Source organism: Sciurus carolinensis, chromosome 11, assembly GCF_902686445.1.
Source record: "Sciurus carolinensis chromosome 11, mSciCar1.2, whole genome shotgun sequence".
NCBI lineage: Eukaryota > Metazoa > Chordata > Mammalia > Rodentia > Sciuridae > Sciurus > Sciurus carolinensis.
The window spans coordinates 75,263,886-75,281,561 of record NC_062223.1 but is presented as its reverse complement, the minus strand read 5'-3'; the positions used below and the strand labels follow the sequence as shown (position 1 = coordinate 75,281,561).

General features: G+C 39.9%; 1 pseudogene; it reads right to left on the bottom strand.

The window, feature by feature from the left end:
• Nucleotides 1-3,524: 3,524 nt before the first annotated feature.
• On the bottom strand, nt 3,525-4,339 carry LOC124958807 (la-related protein 1B-like; annotated as a pseudogene).
• Between the last annotated feature and the right edge of the window lie 13,337 nt (nt 4,340-17,676).

The window sequence follows — 17,676 nt, the reverse complement described above, 5'->3', positions numbered from 1 at the left end:
TTCTTCATATGTGCTTCAGCCCCACACTTTTCCTCCTCTCCTCGGACTCCATGATGCAAATGCTACATGGGACATCTTTTGCAATAGTCTCACAGAGCCCCTCAGGCTATGTTAACATTTTTTTCAGTCTGTTGTTCAGATCAGGTCATTTCTGATGTTCTGTCTCCCAGTTCTCTGATTCTTTCTCTGTCCCTTCCACTGTACTGTTGAGTGACTTTAGCCTCAGTTATTATACTTCTCAGTTTTAAATTTTCCATTTGTGTCTTCTTCATATCTTTACTCTCTTTACAAGACATTCTGTTTTTCATGTTAGAAACATGTTCATAATTGCTTATTAAGGTATTTTTATGATGCTGTTTTGAAATCTTTGTCAGATAATTCTAAGATCTCTGTCACTTTGCTATTAGCATTTGTGGGTTGTCTTTTTTAAATTCAGTTTTGGGATCTTCCTGGTTCTTGGTTTGTATTGTGGATAGAAGTTTCTTCCTCTTTAGGTTCACATGTTGAACTTCTAACCTCAAAGTGATGGTATTCGAAAGGTAATTAGGGTTACATGAAGTCTTGAGGGTAGGACCCTGGTCTGATGGGTTTAATGCCCTTATAAGAAGAGGCACCAAAATGTTTGCCCTCTCTCCCTCCATTTGAGCACAGAGGGAAGGCTACAGAGGACTCAGTGAGAAGCTAGTCATCTGCAAGCCAAGGAAGAGAACCCTCACCAGGAACCACACTTGCCAGTTCCTTGATCTGGAGACCTCTCAACCTCCAGAACTTGAGAAATAAATTTTATTTAAGCATCCAGTCTTGTTATGGCAGCCTGAGCAAACTAATACAGGATAACAAGTGATTTTTTAATTTAAATGTGAAAATACAGGCTTTATAAGACTCAGGATCTTATTTAAACCTTCTTTTCAGCTGGAGTTTTTGTGACATCACTCCAGCAGGGCAAGGTATGTGTATGGGGCTGTTGCCACCTCATTATTGCCAGAAGCAGGTAGAAGTGCAAGTTTCCCACCCAGCCTTCAGCTTCCCTTGACACAAAAGGAAGAGGGCTCCTCACTCCTGCCCTGTGGGAACCAGGCACCCCCCCTCTCCCTGGCACCAGCAGTAAGGTGGGAGCCTTGTTACTGCTCAGCAGGGATGAGAGTCCCAGTTCCTGACAGCCTTCTCTGACTTTTCTCCAGCAGGGAGCTGGGTGGAGACCTTCACATCCGCTTGGCCTTTGCATGCATGTTTGGTGTTTGGCTAGAGTACAATAGTTCCATGCTGTTGTTGCTTTCCTGGTCCTTTGACTAGACACAGCAGGCTTTAGTCCAGGCTTTGGGGGGTCTGTGCCCATTGGCATTTCAGGGATACATGAGAGACAAAGAAAATGAAGGGAACTCATCACTGTGTCATTCCTTCCACCAAAGTCCCTACCAGGTCTGCTTTCTTCAGTCTCTTGTTTATTTTACATAAATGAGGATTTAGCTGTACTTAATAGGAGGAATGGAGAAAATTACACCCACTCCATCTTCAGGGAAATGGGAGATCTATATATTGAGTTTTTAATTATAATTATTTTCTGACTTTGCTTCTAAAATGTCTATTTTTTTCTTTATTTTCAAGTTTGCCTGATAATTCCTTATAACTACATAACTCTTATTTTCTGTATGTTTTAAAGCATTTCTGTTGTTTAATCAAAGTTATGAAACATGTTATTATATAAACTCTGAAAATGCCATTAGTGAAATTTCTTCTGAATTTCTTTATTTTTATGATTTTATTCTTATAATTTTATTAATGATGCATAAATTGTTAATGAATAGGTATCACCAACTTGACTGACCTAAATTAACTACCCTGCAGAAAAAGTCTTTTCTATATTTTCCAACTCACCAATGATTGTTCATAAACTGGTTAAAAGTGTCATCTTGGACCCAAGTTTACACAATTAAAAACTCTAACTTTTACAGTTTTGACCATTATATCTTCAAACACACATACACATGCAATGTCACATTTCTTCACCACTTAAAACACTTGCCCAAATAGCTTGCTGGCATTAGAAGCACAGAACTGACAAAGAAATACGAGATGAAAATATCTGTGAAACTGTCCATCAATTAATACTTCACTGAAGGGCAGAACTCATACTGATCTATCAGAAGTACATTTTGAAGAGTTATGGGACAAAATATCTTTTTTCATTTCTTAAATTTCTTACCATTTAGTGTCCACATTAATAAATCTTACAGTCCATGTGCAACACCTTAACAAGTAGGTTATGTAATGTTCACCACAGTTAAGGACAAATCAATAGCAAAGGATTTAACAATCTGGGAAACACTGCTAAGTCCTCCCTTTTTTCACCTTGTTGACCGGTACACAAGTACATATGCCTGAAAACAAACGATAGAACCTTGCAGTATTTCCACAATGATAATAATTAGCTTCCCCTGCAAAAGATCCCTGCAAATGAAAGTAACCCATGAGGGCTAAATTCAGTCACACAGAAAAAAGCAGGCAGCTCCTGTAATAACAGCAGCAGTTTTCTGTTCTGTCTCCCTTTATCACAAAGGTGGTCATCTCCACTGTTGTGCTGCCCAGCGGGTGTGTTATGGTTTGGATGTGAGGGATCCCCCAAAAGCTCGCATGTGAGACAATACAGGAAGATTCAGAGGAGAAATGATTGAGTTGTAAGAGTCTTCACCCAATCAGTGAATTAATCCCTGATGGGTGTGGCTGGAGGAGATTGGAATTGAGGTGTGGCTTTGGGGTATATATTTTGTATCTAGAGAGTGGAGTCTCTCTCTCTCTGCTTTCTGATCACCATAATGTGAGCTGCTTCTCTTCACCACCCTCTCCCACCATGATGTTGAGCCTCACCTTGAGCCCTGAGGAACGGAGCCAGCCTTCTATGGACTAAGACCTCTGAAACCGTGAGCCTGCAAATAAACCTTCTCTCCTGAAGAGAGGAAGGGGAAGGAGGCCAGGTACATCATCACAAAGGGCAGAGATGAACAGATGCTCTCTGTAGCTTTGAAAGACCACAGGGACAATGAAAAAATATTATAAAGGCTTCTAGGAGAACAAAACAGCAGAAAAGTCAAATGCAAATAAAAGACGCAAAGAATGCAGACCACTTAGTGAAGGAATAAACATAGGAAACCTCTAAGTGTTCCCTCCACACAAACTAAATGGAAGAAACAAAAAGGAAGGAAGGAAGGAAAGAAAAAGAGAGAAGGTAATGGGGCAGTGGATATGTTAATTGGTTTGAGCAAGGGATCATTTTTCATAATGTCTCTGTGTATTAAAATATCACATTGTATACCTTGAATATAAACAATTTTGTTAACTAGAAAAAAAAAAAAACCTTTCCTCCTCTATATTTGTGCTGATCAGATCATTTAGTCACAGCAGTGAAAAAACTGACTAAAACAGGGTAGTAGTGGATAATTTTGCACAGAAGATAGTCTGGTGGATTTCATCTTAGCAGCCCGGCTCATTCCTGGCATTTCATTGAATCACCTGCACATTGAATGACATTAGTAGATCATGAACCTGACTGTAAGTGAGCAAAAGTCTTGACCTGGTTTGAACTCTGGGCAATCAGTCATTCAAGAGAAGTCTTTTGGTGGCACATTTTTGGGAGGAGGTACCAGGATGGGCCATTTTCTGGTTCTATCCTTTTCCCTGTTTTCTCATTCACAACTACTTCTGTGTTGTTCTTCAGTCTCTTGAATGAGATAAAGGTTTGTGGTGAGAACTCGGACATGATGAAGTTGGGCAATCAGGGAAATAGGTGAGAAACCCTGTTCATCCATCTTTCTCCAAAGGAAGAAGTCATGTTCCAAGTTTTGTATCCTGAAGTAATATTCAACTTGGCACTTACTATACTCGGTTAAGCAGTATTTCTTCCACAGGGTACGCCCATACACCCATGTCACTATCATAGTAATACATCATTCTGGGGTTAAGTTCTGTTTGAAATGACCGATTTGTCCTTTCATCATGCTCTCGGTACCCATACAAATAATCAAAATTCACTTGAGGGTCTCCTCTGCCTCATCCTCTTCCCCATCCTTAGCCTCTTCCTCAGCCTCTAAAGGGACCTTGACTACTATCCCCTCACTCCTCACACAGATTACTTGATTGAGCCTCATCCTCACTGACATTTTCAACAGGATCATCTAATTTTGTTTCCTAGTTTTCTTCGCCTTACTGTTACTTCTCTATTCAACCTTCTCTACTTTTTCTTTTCTATTTGTGTCTTCTTATTTCCTTGACTGATGACACTCTGAGACTACAAAAAGGTTTTTCCAATGTCTACTAATTCTCCTGGTGTTGGCCAATTTGTCATATCACTAAAATCACTGGCCTTGTTAGGTTTCCTTGTCTTGAGTTTCCTGCTTTTATAACTTTGGAGGAACTGAACTCAGCTGCCACCTTGCCAGGCCACCTGCAGCAGCTGACTCCTTCCTTCTGAATCTCTTCTGATGTCACTGCTGCTTGTACTTGCCAATGATATCTTATTTCCTTATGTGATTATTTTTCCTTTTAATTTTAAGACTTTAGAAATTTTTTTTTATTGAAATATAACTTATAGGGGCCGAGGTTGTAGTTCAGTGGTAGAGCACTTGCCTAGCATGTATAAAGCACTGGGTTTGATCCTCAGCACCAACAAATAAATAAAATAAAGACATTGTGTCTATTGACGACAGAAAGAAAAGAGAGAAATATAACTTATATCAGTAAGTGCACAAATTTTAAGCTCTGTAACTACATTTCACCTGTGGAATGATCACCCAGACCTGGTAAAGAATATTTCTGGCACCCCAAAAGAGTCCCTTGTGCTTCTCCCAATCAGTACCTACTCCAAAAGTAACCACTCTTCTGATACCTGTCACCATGCATATGTTTTTACTATTTTTGAATGTCATATAAATGGAATCATAGAATTTGAACTTTTATATCTAACTTCTTTCACTTAACATTAAATCTTTGAGTGTCATTCATGATTGTCAGGTATCATGTTTGTAGTTCATTATTTCTCATTGCTGAGAAATGTTTGTATCCTAAGTCTGTCCACTTGGTAAAGACTTGGTTCCACTGCACCACTATTGGAAGGTGATAGAACCTTTAAGAGGTGGAGCTTAATGGGAGGTCTTTAGGTCACTGGGGGTGTGTCCACAAAGGGATAGTATACTCTGGCCCCTTCTTCTTTTTTTTCTTCTTGTCCATTAGGTGAGCAATTTTGCTTCGCTATATAATGTACTGTCACAGACCCAAAGAAATAAGGTCAATCATGGACTAAAACCTCTGAAACCATGTGCAAAGTAAATCTTTTCTCTTTTTAAGTTGTTATCTGAGTTATTTGTTATAGTAGCAGAAAGATAACTAACACATTTTCAGATCTATCATATATTTGTATGCAGTATGTATATTGATGTCAATATATGATATTTCAAGCTGGGCATAGTGGCATGCCTATAATGCCAGCTACTCAGGAGACTGAGGTTGGAAGATCGCAAATCTTGCCTAGGCAACTTAGGGAGATCCTGTCTCAAAATATAAAATAAAAAGGGAAAAGGGCTGGGATATAGCTCTGTAGTAGAGTGCCCCTGGGTTAGATATAAAATTTATAGCCTAGCATGATTCATATATACATATGTTGCAAATATCTGTTCCTAGTTTATGTCCTCCCTTTTACTCTCTTAATAGTGTCTTTGGATGACAAGAAGTTCTATTTTTATTTTTATACTAGGTATTGAACCCAGGGGTGCCACTAAGCTACATCTCCAGCCCTTTTTGTTTGTTTGTTTGTTTGTTTGTTTGTTTTTTGAGACAGGGTCTCATTAAGTTGCTGAGGCTGACCTCAAACTTAGAATCTTCCTGCCTCAGTCTCTGGAGTCGCTGGGATTACAGGCATGCACCACCATAGCCAACCAATGGAAGTTCTTAATTTTAATGAAATCCAATTTATCAACCTTTTATGTTCTTTTAAAGAAATGTTTTCCATCTGTATTCTTCGAGAAACTTGATTGACTTATTTTCCACATTGAAGTCTCAGTCTATCCTAAATTAATTTCTGACAATTGGGGAAATGTGTCAAGGTTTATATTTCTCAGCTTAGTTATCTCATCAACCCATTTTTAAATTTTTTAGTATTTTTATTGGTGAGTTATAGTTGTACATAATGGTGGAATTTATTGTTACATATTCGTATAGGCAGACAATATACAATAAAATTTGGTCAATATCATTCCCCAGTATTTCCTCTTTCCCTCCCCTCTTGTCTCCTCCCAGTTATTTTCCTCTATCTACTGATCTCCTTTTGATTTTCATGAGATTCCCTCACTTTTCCTTCTTTTTTTCTCTCTAGCTTCCTCATGACAGAAAACATATAATCCCTGACTTGCTGAGTATGTTATTTCACTTAACATGATGGTCTCAAGTTTCATCAATTTTCTTGCAATTGACATGATTTCATTCTTCTTTATGGCAGAATAAAACTCCATTGTGTATATATACCACATTTTATTTATCCCTTTGTCATTGGTGGATGCCTAAGCTGGTTCCATAGTTTGGACACCTAGGTTTGGTTACATTGTCAACAGTGCTGCTATAAACATGATCTGCCCATTTATTTAAAAACATTGCTGATAAACTGGAGTATAGCCTTTGTCATAAATCCCGCACATAAACATTTGTGTGGTCTGTTGCTGGGCTCTCTATTCTACTTTTTAGGTTGATTTGTTCTTTGTGACTGTTGTTCCCAGAGGAACAATACAAAATTGTATAAAGGAAATGTGGATAAGTCTTGTAACCTTCTCTCTGAGAGGCATTTATCTCTCCTCCATATATATATATATATATTTTTTTTTGAACACATGGGCACTTAACCATTGAGCCACATTCCCCGTCCCTCTTTTATATTTTATTTAGAGACAGGTCCTTACTAAATTGCCAAGGCTGGCTTTGAACTCGTGATCCTCCTGCCTCAGCCTCCCCAGACACTGGGATTACAGGAGTGTGCCACCATGCGGGCACTTCCATGGTCTTACACATGTGTGTTCACATACATACTACAGTTTTAATGATGTAGGAGATACTTATTTGAAAGTGCAGAGAGTAGAATATAATTTTAATGTGTTAAACTGTATAAAGCAATAATTACTAGTAGTTAGATAGTATTTACTAGGTAAGGTGCTCTACTAAGTGCTTTACATGTATTAACTCATGTAATCCTTACAACAGCCTTAAAGGATGGGGCAATTTTGCTCCCATTTTACAGATGATGAAATGGAACACAGAGAAAATAGAATTTCCCAATGACACAACCAATACCCATTGGACCTAGAATTCAAACTCAGGCTGCCTGATTTCAAAGCTCATACCGGTAATCAAAAGTGCTTAGAACAAGATACATGTTATTTATCTCTTTCTTACTACTCTTCACCCTTCTGACTATTAGGGCAGAGTTCTTTCCAAGCCTCCAGGCCTTTTCATTTATAATTTAGACAGTTTCTTCTTGACTTACTGCTAGGTTAGCTGTTCTTCAACTTTGAACTCAGCCTAAATGTCCCTTTCCCGTGGATGCCTGTCCTGACTTCCTACACAAGCCTACCTTCCCCTGAAATGATTTCACAATTTCCTGTCCTGTGCTTCTCCTTTCCAGCACTGAGCACCTTTTTATTCACATTCTCTTGGATGAGTTGTTTAAACAGTTGTCTTCCCTGTCCCTTTCCCTCTTCTATCATGGGCTCCATGAAAGCAAGGTCTGGATCTGTCTTATTCACCTTTGAATGCTCAGAGCAGTGCCTGACGCAGAGTAGTGCATGTACAAGTCCTTTGACAGCAAAGAGGCCAAAGGAGGCAGAGACTGGGGGTCCCTTTCTCTGTATTCTAAATTGGATGCTGTAGAAGGTGCTGAATGAGTCACACTTCAGAGTTCAAACACTGATTTGGTGAGCTGTGCAAACGTGGACTATATATAACCCTAACATTCTGAGATCTGTTTTTTCTCCTATAATATTGAGTTAAGAATACCACCTCATGCCTGCAAGAGCTCCTGACACATAGTATGCAACCAGTAGCTATATGAATTTGTTGAGCATTTTTGGAAGAACTACATATGAATTTTCAAGTTTCTAACTCCTATGGATCTCTGTTTTATTGTTTATGAAATTTTTAAATAATAAAATAATATTTATATCTCAGGATTATTGTGAGGATACAAGAAGATAACCCACACAATACACAGAACCTGGTGTCTGACTTGGAGTAAATGCTCAGTAAAGCTTAACTGTGCTCCTTATTATTAATGGCCCTGCACACAGTAGATACTCTGTAGATAAGAGTATTGGCCTGAGCCAGTCATGCTCAACTGCTTTGAGGATAATGCTGTGCTTTGGCTCCAGGCACAATCTGTTCCAGAGTTGGTGCTGTGCTGTCGCCACCCAGTGGCTGCCATCTCCTACTGCAGCATCAGCCTCAGATAATAACTTGCTCTAGCGTTCCTCTTCCTGACTCCATTAATACTTTAAGAACACTCCTCCCAGGGGAGGGAAAGGCAAGGTGCTAGGGAAGAAAATTGACCAAATTATATTGTTCTATTGTGTGCATGTACGAATATGTAACAATGTATCCCACTATTATGTATAATTATAATGCACCAATGGGAAAAAAAGAGTGAGAGGGGGAAAAAACCTTAGGAGACGAGGAACACTGGAAACTGAAGAGGGAATAGACTAGAAAGATAATTCCAGAAGGTGGGTTCAACAGGACTTGGTGACCACGTACATATTCACTGGGGAAGGCAAATGGATTTGTCCAAGACACCAGTTCTCAACTAGGGGTGATTCTGCCCAAAAGAGGACATTTGGCAATGTCAGGAAATGTCTTTGGTTGCCACAACTTGAAGGAGAGAATGTACTGGAATATAATATGTAGAGACCAGCGATGCTGCCAAATATCCTAAAATGAGCAAGACTGCCCCTACAAAAGAATTATCCAGTCCCAAATGGCAATAGCACCAAGGTCAAGATACCCTCATCTAGAATGATTCTCAAGATCTTATCCAGACATTCCAAGCATCAGGAAAAGTCATGAAAGTGCTGTCATCTGAGGTGTCACTAGTGTTCACCTCAAGAGTCAGGTAAATCTGACAAAGACCCTAGCCAGGAACCAGCACAGCCTAAAGAATTCTCTAAAGTCATAGAAGGGAAACATTATTACAGATCATTTATTTCTTTAATTTTTATTTATAATCACAATGCATATATTTCATACTGTTGCTGAGAGGGCATAGGTATTAATCAATCACATTGAAGGACTTAAACACAACATATGTCTCATTAGCTAGAAAGTCTCAAAATGAGTCACATAATATTAGAATCAATTAGGAGATCCTCTGAATTTCTATGCAGGAAAAAAAAAAAAGCAGTAACTGAACCAAAAAAAAAAAATCTATTTCTCATGCTTCCCAATATTTGCTGTAACAAATTTGGGAAGCAATCAGATCTCTGTCTCTCCCTTTTGTGTCTGTCTACACTGAAGACAATCAGAAAGTAGGGGAAGACTACATTCAGCAGGGAACGGCAGGAGACCAGGCAGGAGAACCGGGCACTCAGGGTCTTCTTTTGTGCCTGGGAAGGGAAGAAATATTTCAGAACATAAATATTTCAGAACATATTTCTCAGACCTTTCCAGTTCAACCCTCAATAAACCAGGTAGAGGGGTCCAGGAACCCTCTTCTCTGGACTCCCAGCTGGAATCCTCTCCACCCACCTACAGACTTTCAGGGATACCTAAGTGATCCCAAGGACATTGTCCTTCAGTGCCTTTCCTCTCTATTAAAAATTCCAACCCAAGAAAGCTTCAGATTGTTGCAGTTGTCAAGCCTGATGGGTCACTAAGTCTCTCCCACCTCCAGGTGTTTGTGCCTTAGGCTGCCAGCCCTCAGCTCTGAGTGACATTGCAGTTGTGAGCTGCCCTGTGTAGGGAAGCCTTTCCTCTCTGGGCCTGGGGCTCCTCTGGCTTGTTTTTCTCCAACCCTGAAGGTATTTCTGTTCCTAAAGACCAATAAATTCTTCTTCTGCCCAATATTACTTTGCAGAACATTAGTTTAACTCATCTGCTAATTGGTGTTTCTACTCTTGATGAAATCTAGCTTCTTCATTGGTATTTGATAATAATCATTTGATCCGAATGCTCAGCAGCATCTTTCCTTTGCTGGTCTATTGACCTGACCATCTTGTTTCCGTTAGGGTCTGCTGTGGATTTTGAAAGCTTGCAAAGTAGCTCGGGAATGCTCCAAGCTCCCCTTTAGGTTTTCATTTTCTGTGTCTAGAGTGCTACTATTTTTTAATGTTATTGTATTTTTAACCTTTATTTTTAAATTTATTTTTATGTGATGCTGAGGATCGAACCCAGTGCCTCACACATGCTAAGTGAGTCTACCACTGAGTCACACCTCAGCCCCGTAGGGTCCTATTTTTTTCCAGAGAAATTTTGGAATAAATGTCCATGGAAATATCCTAGAATCTAGTCAGAACTTGAAATTATCCCACCTTTGAAATCTCAGGGTCCCCCATCCTGTTTTCTGACCACACCCCTCAGTCTGTTTCCCCCACCTCTCACTCTTTCCCCCAGGAAGAGAGATCTCACAGACAGCCCCAGTCCCAGGCCCCTTCTATCACCACAGCCACCACTCAGTTCAGGCACCTTCATCTCCTGCCTGGATTACTGCAGCAGCACACCCTCTGCCTGGAACCAGCAGGCCTCCTGACTCCCCTGAGGCTTTGATATGGCCCCTGACACACGGGTACATTCCACGGCTCATTCCACCTAGTGTCCCACAAGTCTTTCTGACCTTTCTGTACAGCAGCAGGGGTTGGAATTGGACTAGAAATGGCCCCAGGTCTTTGAATCTGAGCTCTGCTCCTCATTCCAGAACAGTAGTCCTGTCCTTTTAGGAACCTGAGATCTTCAGCAGTGAACTGGAGGCCCACTGTTCTCTGCCCCAGGGGCTTCTGGTGGGGAGCACCCCTCTTCTATTTCATGCTGACCCCACCAGCCCCACCTCTAACGCATACCCAGACTCACATGAATCACTTGGGGAAATAGTGGAAATTATGACATTTTTTTTTATTTTCAAAATTAATATTGTTGTACTTTTCTTTGCCTTTTGAAATAAGGTGACATTTTGAAACACTTTATAGCCTGAAATCAGCACTTCATCTTCGTGTGAACCAAAAGCATATCCTTTAATAGAAACTCCTAAGAAGACTCTGATGACAAAGCCTGAGTCTTTCCATTAAATTATGGTGGATGAGTAGCTATTTGTTGAAAAAAAGATGTGAGGCAAATTGCTCAAAATGTACCTTTCTTCTCCCACTGTAACTTGGTGTGAGAGCCTCTGTAAACTGTGCAACACTTTCCTGTAGTGCGAACTGAAAAGCTCCTGTCAAGTAATAATGGAAGGCTTTGAACTGAAAGCTGTGTGGATTTTGATGGAATTCTCTCACAGATTTGCTAATTCTGTTGCAGTATGCCCAGTACAGGCCACTGGAGCTGTTCCAAGGAAATCATTGAATTGCTTATTCTGGTTTTGTTTGTTGCTTCCATTTTCCTCTGCCCTTTTGCATTCAGTTTTAAATTTGTCATTTGCTTCCACCTCCTCTTTTGACAGCTGAGGTTCATGTCCCCCATTTCTTCAATATAGCCCACATACCAACTGAAATGTCACCATCATGCCTAGGTTTGCCTGGCAGGTTACCTCTGATGAAGGGGCAGTGTCCCTTGACCCATACACTAAGGAACCAGGCATGTGTGGGAGGCTGCTCAGAGTCCATAGGAAGGACTTCTCGTACAGCATAAATTTCACATTTTCCTGTAACAGAGCTCATGAATGAGACATACTGATTGTCCTATGAATAATTAAATGTTGTGGCTGTTATTTAGTTTTATCATTTAAAAAAAGTCTTGTTATTTAGGATCCACAATCTCTAGCAGACCTTAGTCATCTTTCTACCCCAGGGATCTTCTTTTCATCAACTATAGAGAAAAAGTAACTGTCAGTAGAATGAAGGTCCAGGGATGGGAACATTACCTGTACCATTAGCCACCAAGTTGGGATACAAAGGTGTCCTGTGTCTAAAACTGATGTCTTTTACTAGTTGAATAAGCATCTCACAGAAGACAGTGACAGTGAAGCTTAAGCATCAGGCGCATTGCTGGTGAGTCCTTTCTGTTCTAGGGACTGTCAATCACCATTCTCAGGTCCAAACCCAGACTTGTATTTACACCTGCATCCTGGATACCTTCGACTTTATGTAAGTCCCAGCAGTCTCAATGGCAGATCCTTTGTTTTGTCCAATGTGTCTCAAGATTGAATGTATTCAGACAAGTTGCTTTACCTTGTAGTTTCTTCTTTGGAAAATATAAACCACATACCTCCCAAGGCAAGTCCAGGAACTGCTTCCTTCTGGTGAGTGTTTTCCACTGCTTTTTGCATAGAGCTTTTATTAAATGATAGATCAGCTGAGCACTGTGGCACACACCTGTAATCTCAGTGACTCCTGAGGCTGGGACAGGAGGATCAGAAGTTCAAAGTTAGCTTCAGCAACTTAGCAAGACCCTGTCTCAAAACAAAACAAAACAAAACAAAAGGCTGGGGATTTGACTCAGTGGTAAAGCCCCTCTGGGTTCAATTCACAGTAGCAAAAATAAACACATAAGGCTGCAGATGTAGTTCAATTGGTAGAGTATCCCTGGGTTCAATCCATGGTACCAAAAGAAAAAAGATAGACTCTGACTGTCATCTTTAAATCTGTGGTCCTGTTTTCCAACACAATCTGGCAAAATTTGGTCAGAATTTAAAGCACCACAGAACATGAGAATGGTAGAAGGGATCAGCAGGATGAGACACAGAATTTGTGGTAAGCTTCTTTGCTGTCTGAGCTTTTGCTGTTCTGACTCTATTTCTGAACTGCAATTGTTTCAGAAGTCTCTATCATTTCAGGTAGAAATCATAAACTGAGCCTCTCTGCTTATCTCTTTCCAGTATGACCCATAAAATTTCTTTTTTTATCCCTAGACTAGATTGACCTTTCATGGGCCTTTCCCAGACCAAACAAGGCGATTTCCACTTTTGAACATTTCATGTTAGGCCACATGTTCCTGGATTGTGAAGTCAACTTAAAATAAAATAATCGGTAAAAAATTAGAGTTTCTCCTTAGAACTTTTTTGGCCCATGTTGTCCTAAAACACCCAACACTCCATTTTCTCCTTATTAATCAGGATTAGTTATCCCTCCCACAGAGTAACCCACATCTCTGCCTGGTGGCTCAGTAGCCTAAGGAGATCAAAATGGTGGCCAAGCAGTCTCAGCTTTCAACTTAATGAGGTCACAACCGTGTTTCCCGTTGGAAACATGTTCTCCTTTAGAAACGAAGACTTTTAAATCTGCCAGGGCCAACACTGTGGGGACAAGAAGCCAATATTCTAATTGGATTATTAGATGTATTTGTGGAGGTGCCACTCCTACCCTCTTTCTTCCTGTGCTTATGTGCCTTAACCATAGAGAAAACATCATATATTGTTTGCTGGTTTAAAGCATGTATCGCTTCCAAAATTGTTAGGGTGCTTTCATCCTGCTGGCAACACAACTGGTTAAACCAGTTGTTTCTGAGTGATAACATATGTATTAAAACCATTAAACTCTATGTGTAAACCTATTGCCACTCTTCTTTTACCATAAAATTAGCTTCTTGGTTAGAAGTAATATTGTATGGGGTATTACAGTGGATGATATCTTTGTAAATCTTTGAATGATAATTCTGACTGAAGCATTGGGATCAAGGAAGAAAATTCTGGAAATATATCTATTCCTATGAGGATAATTTCTATCTTCATTGAAGAGAGAGTTCCTTTGAAAAAGGGTTACCACCAGATGCCTAGCTAGTCCTGCCAGGAAATGGTACCATACTGGCTGCTTGGTGTGAGCTTCTGCTGTTGGCAATTCGGCAACAACCACAACTAATAGTCAAATTAGCTTTGATGAGGGACTATACATGTGGTTAAGCATAAGCATACTACCATCTCTTCCACACACCACTTTATATATGACCCACTGAACAGCCACTGTTAGGTGGACAGGGAAAGAGGCCATATGACATGACCGGTTATCTTGCCCACCTGATTATTGAGTGACCCATCTATAATTGATGACTCTGTTGGGGCACAGTTGTCTTTGCCCATTCCAACAGACCCATCTACCTATCTCTTCTGCAGGCCATCCTTGTCATGAGCCCATATAGACCCTGTGGATGGTTAAAGGAAAAACAATGAATCAAGTAACCAATGGGGGTATTTGGCTATTTATTAAGTTTGTCTACTTTAAATATAAGAAATTAGGGAAATAACTGCATCTGTTGAATCCACTGTGGAGATGGACTGAGGTCAGGTCTCCATTTATCACATGATTTCCATAAGACCTCACTCTGACAAACCCAGTTGGCATTTTGTACCCCCAGCAAATGGCATCAACACAGAACCAATACTAATAGCTCCCCAAAAGTGTGAGTATTTTCTCTACCAATGAAGCCACTTTAGCAAGAGGCTGCAGGCCTTCTGGGGGAGGCTTGAATATTTACTTATGACCATAACACAGGTCCCTTCATTAAAGGGACACAGATTTCCTCTCAATCAACAGGCTGCAGGCCTGTGAACTGGCTTGGTTTGATAATTAGGTACGAAACAGTAAATCCACTCTATTGACTTGAGTCAGCTTCTGTTTTCTCATTATATAGATAAAGTCACACCTTAGTGGACAACCCATATATTCATTCCTAAGAATCTCATAATCAGATTAGTTGCTACCACAGATTTCTGAGAGTCAAAGCACTCTAATAGCCTCCTGTCTTTGAAATCTTTCAAGGTTATTCACCTCCCTGGACTCCAAAGTTAAAGACACTGCCTGGCCTCTGCTAATCCAGAATCCTGTAATTCCCGCTGGAATCAGGAAGCCCAGTTCTCAGGTGGGTCCCCACTACCACCTTTAGCATTGTTTTTCAGGGATGCCCATCGCCTATGCATAGCTTAATGCCATGGCAAATGGAGCCCCCTCTGAGCCTTTCTAGGACGGTGGATGGGGTGGATAAGGAAATTGCACATTTAGATCCACTTTGATTTTCCTGTCTCCATGAGATTTTGGACTTTTGACACCTTAATCTCATTGGGTATAGACAATTTCTAGGTCCAGACTTCAGTAAACTAATCAAGTAAGCTGACAGAGATACTTGTGGGCACTCAAGGTAAATAATATAATACAAGTCTATATAAATATATCCCAGAGATTTTTTTTTTCTTCTTTTTGGTACTGGGGATTAACCAGGGGTACTTTGCCACTGAACTATGTCCCTGACCCTTTTAAAAAATATTTTATTTTGAGACAGGATCTCACTAAATTGCTTAGGGCCTCACTAAGTTGCTGAAGCTGGCCTCAAACTTGTGATCCTCCTGCCTCAGCCCCCTGAGTTGCTGGGTATACAAGCATGTGCTACCATGCCCAAACTGTTGATATTTTCATACCTATTAAATTTACATACCATCTTCTTTTTTTGGTTGCACTTAGAATCCATTCCACACATGCTTTCGAACTTCTCCAGCAATAATGCAAAAGTCCCTACTCATTCTGACCTTCGAAGTGGCTAACCACTAAAAGAAGTCAAACTTAAAACTTTCAAAATAACAGAGGGTAATTTTTTTTCCCTGGAGGTTTGACTCAGGGACTCTACCACTGAGCTATATCTTCAACCCATTTTCTTTTTCTTTTTTTAAATTTTGAGACAGCGTCTTGCTAAGTTGCCCAGACTGGCCTCAAACTTGCATCCTCCTGCCTTAACCTTCTGAGTAGCTGAGATTACAAGACGCACCAGAGGGTAAATTTTTTAAAGTGTGTCTAATCTCCCGATGGGCAGGACACTTCTCTTTGGGCTCATTAATCCATGTAGAATAATCCTATTTCCGACTTTCAAATCTTTCATGATTATAAGGAAGAACTCCAACTTTCTCCTCAACATGCAAATAAGGAAACTAGGAGTGCCCCAGAGGAATTAAAGCTTTAAACCAGTACAGAGTAAATCAGAGCAGAAAAGTCATCCTAAGGGGAAGCAGGGAATCACACCAGTGGGATCTGACTTTATTTACATCAGTGGTTCTTCAACCAGTTAGGGTAACAAATAACATTGTGAGTCTCATAAAAGTTTGAGTCCTCTCCAAAGAAAATGTACAGACACAAAATTTGCATTCAAGTACCCTAAGATATCCAGTTCATAAAACCCATAATTAACCACTCCTTTGTGAACTGGTTAAATGTATTAAAAATATCTAAAGAAAGAATGTGTCCATCAGAAGGGGTTTTGTTGGTTGGACATAAGTATAGAAAAAAGTCACAATGTCATTCAGTGAAGAGAGAACTCTAAACCAAGAAATCCATCAGATGTTCTGATCCTGGGAATAGGATGGGAGTGTTGCCTTCTTTTGGCCTGAAACCATTAACTATTCAGGTCCTCAGATTCTCTTTATTTTTAATTCATGCACACCAAACAAACTTCTGGCTATAATTTGACTCCTTGGTTAGCCTGCCTACATGGCAAAAGTAGTCTGATCAAAGAACATGAGCACCTTAGAGGAGCCTGCAGAAAGAGTTCCATTGTGAACTAACAAACTGGCATGCTATTGGGGTGTTTAAATATAGCAGAGGTTGGCTAATGAGAGTCCACACGTTAAAGATGATTCCAGGTTTCTGAACTTCCATAGAGAAGCAAATGCCTCTATTGAAGACTGCTTTGGGCTTCTAAGCCTGCAAGGCAGAGAGACTATGCCACATTGGCCAAGTTTCTAATTTAAATTACTTGAATATGTTGTCTTAGGACAAAGAGTCTGCCAGAGTCACTGACTTTCTTAGTTTTATTTTGGTCTCAATGAGAAGAATCATATATAGAAGCTTCAAACTCTTCTGCAGAACAAAAGGATATAAGTTATTTATATACATTTGGGAGTTACGAACACCAGGTACAGTCATACAGTTTCCCATGACAACCAATTATGCAATGCTTTGGGAGGTAAAGTTTCGTACCATAGGAAATAATGTTAAATTTTGAAGACCTAGTGTTTTTAAGGAGACTTTTCTGATCACCTTTAAAAAAAAAATCACCTTTTTTTAGGATATAAAATATTGAGTAGAATGGCTACAAATAATAATCCTCTTATGACAGCTTGAGTCTTGTGACTGTTCTTGCCTTCATCTTTCTCTAACAAGGCCTTGGGAATGGTTTCATAGCCCTGAATTTTATCTGTCTTGCACCTTAATAACACTTCTCTCCCTAGAATGTCATTTTTTTTTCTAGCCACTGAGAGATAAGAAGTTTGCAGTATTTATCTTCAGGCAAGATTTTATTAACCAGAACTCAATGGATAACGCAAGGTTTGTAGAAACCTAGGAATAAATTGAATATGAAAATAACACACTGTAAGAAAAATATATCACTCATCTATCACCCAGCATAGGAACCGTCTCCTAAATCAAGTCTAAACTTTCAGTCTTATTTCTCAGTCCTTCCAGAAATTTCCCCTGACCCATGTATCTACTTTGCCCTCAGTCCCAACTCAGACACACACCGTTATCTTCA